We start from the raw sequence: 4,723 nt of genomic DNA on the forward strand, positions 1-4,723 counted from the left end.
GGGTTGGAATACAAAGGGATCTATTTTCACACTGCATCCAGAGGTGTCATCCACATCCAGGAAACACTTTTAATTACCAGCCTGGTGTTAATTTGCTGATTGGTGTCTGGCCTGTGACTAGACATCCCCCAGTCCGTGCTGATTAAGTCTGTGTGAATCAGATATGCACGTCATGTCTTAACAATGGCTTGTGTGAGCAGTCTCCCCTACAGCAGTCCATACACAATGAAGATTGACTGGGGGTTCAGCTTTTAATTGCCATGCATAGAATATAACATTTCCTTAAATTTATTTTTTTAATTAATTTTTAATTAAAAAAATTAATGTATAATTACAATATGTTCCCCCTTCTCTTTTGTCCCTCCCATGTAATCCATCCTTGCTTTGTCCTTTCTGAAATATATGAGCACAGTCTACTCAGTCTGTTTAGTGTTACCTGTATGTATATAATTTCTGGGCTGACCCTGGATATTGGATAACTGTTTAGGTAAAATGACAGTTTATGACCTGTTTCCCCGGAATAGAGTGACAGTCGTATAGAAATGGTGTCAGAGTCTTTATGTGCCAACGATTCCAACTCTATTCAGAAGCTTGGATGAAACAGCAAGAAAAATTTCTTAATAGGACTTCGTTCTTGACATGCTTGAAGATTAAAGAAGAAAATGTGACCATATTTCATTTTAACAATATAATTTTCTATGTTTATTCAACATGCCGAATTCCTGTTATTATGAAAAATCGTCTGCTCCCAAGATTTTATAATAATTGAGCCTATTTGCCTCTCCCCCTGATGTTATTAATATTTTCTTTCCATGGTGCATTAGAAATACACGCCCTAGGAAACAGCCTGATGCGTGTCACAGCTGCAGCCTCACTGATGCAGAAAATGTGGCATTTACAGAGAATGAAACTCTTTCTCCCTTGCTTTGTCTGCCCTTCTCCAATCCCCTTTGTTTAATCAGTGTGTTTGGAGCCCCTGCAAAGGGACGGCGTTCGGGAGCCAGTGAATAGGAATGAGGACATACTTGTGTGTGAATGAGATGGTCATGGGAAGGAAAATTGATTTTCCCCCCCCTCCGGCTGAAGTCTGTGGGGGAGGTCGCTCTGCTTGTCACTGATAGCTATATGAGTCACAGTCCCAGACCACCCCCAGGCCAGGTCGGCCCCTGCTGCGGTTTCCATAGTACTCAGCGCCCCTATCATAAGCACTGTTATCATAGCTCCGTCCTGACAGCATCCTGTGCTCTTTGTGTGTTCTTGGGTAGATGTGCTGGAACGGAGATGAGAACATGGTTACACACCAGTGTCTAGCACAGGCTGGCGCACAGCGGGCTTCATGCATGGACAAGCAAGAGTGAACCAGTTTAAAATTAGACTCATTCCCAACTTCTACTTTTTTTAAAAAAAAAAATAAGATTTTTGCTTTTATTTATGAAGGTGTATGTGTCTGTGTGAATATATGCTGTGAGTGTGTGCATGCACGTGCATGTATGTGCGTGTGCATGTGCCTGCAGAGGCTCATAGGAGAGGACATTGGGTCCCCTGTGGTAATGGCTATTACCCATTGTTGTGAGGCACCCAGTTTGGATTTTAGGAACTGAACTCTTCCCTGCGAGTTCAGTAAGTACTCTTAACTGCTGCGTCATCTCTCTGGCCCACCAACTTCCTTCAAAACAAATCAACAACTTTATTGAGATATAATTGATGTACACAAGACCCACATGCACTTGTATACAATTTGATGAGTTTGAACATATATACTCACCCTTCGTCTCGCCACAGTCTAGCAATGAACGTGGCTATCACCTCCAGGAGTCTCCTTTGCATCACCTTTAGTTTTGAAATATTTTAAAAAATACCAGAGAAAACTGAAAGGCAATCTTTACTGCTCGACCCTTGAAGCCTTCATTTTTCCAAAACTTGCATTTCCACTCACCCACTTCCCTTGTCCTCCAAGCATTCTGCAAGCTCAGGTTCACTGAGGCAAGGGGAATGAGTGAGGAGAACATACAGAGAAAGAGCCAAGTGGGAGGGGCTAGGGGAACAACGACTGGAGCAATCTCTCTTAGCCTCCAAAGAGGATACAGCAGGTTCTCGGATACGGTTCGGTTCCATCACCAGGTGATGTTTGTCTGCATGAGTGACAGTTCTAGAGAAAGGATGAAGTTGAGTTTCTGGCCCACTTGTATGATATTTGCACATCTTCAAGTGAGCAAATAAACCCCAGCCACTAACTGCAAGACCTGACTCACTCTGTTCAACACAGCAATGCATATTCCTCATGGTGGCAGGAAGTTCCTTTGCCTGGGTTGGAATGGGGGAGAAATGCATTGTATTAGTCAGAGTTCTCTAGAGTAACAGAACTTACAGAATGAATCTCTCTCTCTCTCTCTGTCTCTGTCTCTCTCTCTCTCTCTCTCTCTCTCTCTGTCTCTCTCTCTCTCTCTCTGAAATCATGAACCAAAGTGAACCCACACACTGGATGAGTCTGAAGAGTTTATTGTAGGCTGATGAAGCCTTAAGGGCGATGGCTTCCCTTCACCACACTGCCCACGCTCACTGAGCCCTTTCATCAGAGTGATCAGTCCAGGCTATGAGCAACATCTTCTAAAGAAGCTGACATTTCCCCTCTTCCAGAACTGCCGTGACAAACCAAGAACCAGAGCATAGCCTTTCAGACAGTGGCTCACTGTCATCCCTGGGTGGCATAATCCGAGGTGTTAGTCACACAGGTCAGTTGGGTTACGTCTGCTCTCTGCATTTCTGATGGATCCCCCTTCCCCCATCACACACACACACACACACACACACACACACACACACCCCATGACTCCATCCAGGAATAGTTACTCTGATACCTCTTGGTTCTGCTAAAACACAGTCCCTTAGCTTTATCTGGAAGGATTTCTCTCTGATGGACAGTGGGTGTCCCAAACTTAGTGTGTCTGAAACAGAGTGGATTGCCGTCTCATTAAGTATCCACACCGTTCTTCCGCTTGTTTGGACCTTGGAGTCAGTGCTGATTTCTTCCTTCCCTCCTAAGTCTCCCCTAAACAATCCGGGGCACCCTTGTTGACATGACCTTGCTGAGATGACCTCAAGCCTGACTGCCTCTTTTCACCTGGTTCTCAAGTACCCAGTGAACACCACTGTATGTTTTTTCCTGACTCATCTCTGCTTACACTTTGTCTCGCTCCTACTCTCTTCTCAGCTACCAAAATGGCCCACATGAAGAGAATTTAGACGGTCTCAATCATTCTTCTATTCTAAACCCTCTAATAGCTTTCTATTTGAGAATTTAAAATATAAAAGCCATTACTTGGCCCCCGAGAGCCCTAGATAAACTGGCTCTTGGGTGTCTTTCTGATTTCATCTGAGTACAGTAAGTAAGTGCTTGGCACATGCTCTCCAGGCACAGTTCCAGCATGAATGTTGGTGGACACTGCCATTCATAGTGACAAGTCAAGTTCCAAAGAGGTGCCCTTCACACATGGACAACATGAGTGACTCCTTTCCCAAACTGAATAACAGTTTTTAAATATGGGTAGGACATTCTTGTCTCTACTTTTGGGGCTATTTGAATGTGACATAAAACACTTTAAATTTTTGGAGTCAGTGCTTATTTCTTCCTTCCCTCCTAAGTCTCCCCTAAACTGCTCCTTGCCATGGCCAGGAGCATTTCATACACATACACAATGAAATATGATCATATCTAATCTTCTATTTTCCCCTCTGACTCTTCCCATGTCCTTTACAATACACCCTTCTCAATGTGGTTTGTTATTGTTTGGATTTTTGATTTTTAGATAGCCCACTAAATCCAGTTAGTGCTACCCATACGTCCATGAGATGTACCCACCAATAAAACAATGTCACAACAGTTATGGGGTGACTAACCACTTTCTGACTAGATTTTAGGACATGCCTGGTACTGTAATCCTGGTCCAAAGCCACGATTGGGAAGTCATGGACCCTAGAGTAGAACCAGCTTCATTAATTCATGCTTTCAAATCGCCTTCTTAATTTATGTTTTACACTCACAGATCCAGGCTGCTCCTTGCCATGGCCAGAGAAGATCCCTTTCACAAGAGCTCCAGCCAAGAGAAAGATGCAGAATGGGTCAGAAGGCAGAGACCTAGTCCAGTGGCCCTGGCTTGCAATTACAAGGAAGGTAGAGGCAAGGAGTCTGCAAATCGGTCAAGGCCAGCCTGCGCCGTTGAATGAGATCCTGTCTTAAAATAAAGAAGTTCAAAGAGGCTAGTCTATAGCCCAGTGATAAAGAACTTGTCTAGAACATTCAAGACACAAGGTTAAAAAAGAAAAGGCCCAAATTGCCTTGCCCTCTCTGTGGCCACTTGACACATAACATAAACCTTCAAGAATAGTCTAAATTTTAAATGTTTTCTCTTGGAGCTGCCTTTGAAATCTTCCCAATCAACATGATCTTTTTCTCTTGGGGGTGGGGGGGCGTGTTGAAACAGGTTCCTCTGTATAACAGCTCTGGTTGTCCCAGAGTTTGCTTTGTAGACTGGACTGGCCTCGAACTCACAAAGATCTACCTGCCTCTGTCTCCAGAGCGCTGGGGTCAAAGCATGTGCCACCACACCTGGCATAACTGGATCTTCTTTTTCATAAAATCCACCTGCACATTTGTTGTAGCCACATGTTTGGGTGAGATCTGTTTTGTTCAGTCTTGATGGGTTCGCACATTCCAGGGTAGGGG

Source organism: Microtus oregoni, unplaced genomic scaffold (assembly GCF_018167655.1).
Source record: "Microtus oregoni isolate MIOR12 unplaced genomic scaffold, Mior012 000001F_ref0000356, whole genome shotgun sequence".
Taxonomy (NCBI): domain Eukaryota; kingdom Metazoa; phylum Chordata; class Mammalia; order Rodentia; family Cricetidae; genus Microtus; species Microtus oregoni.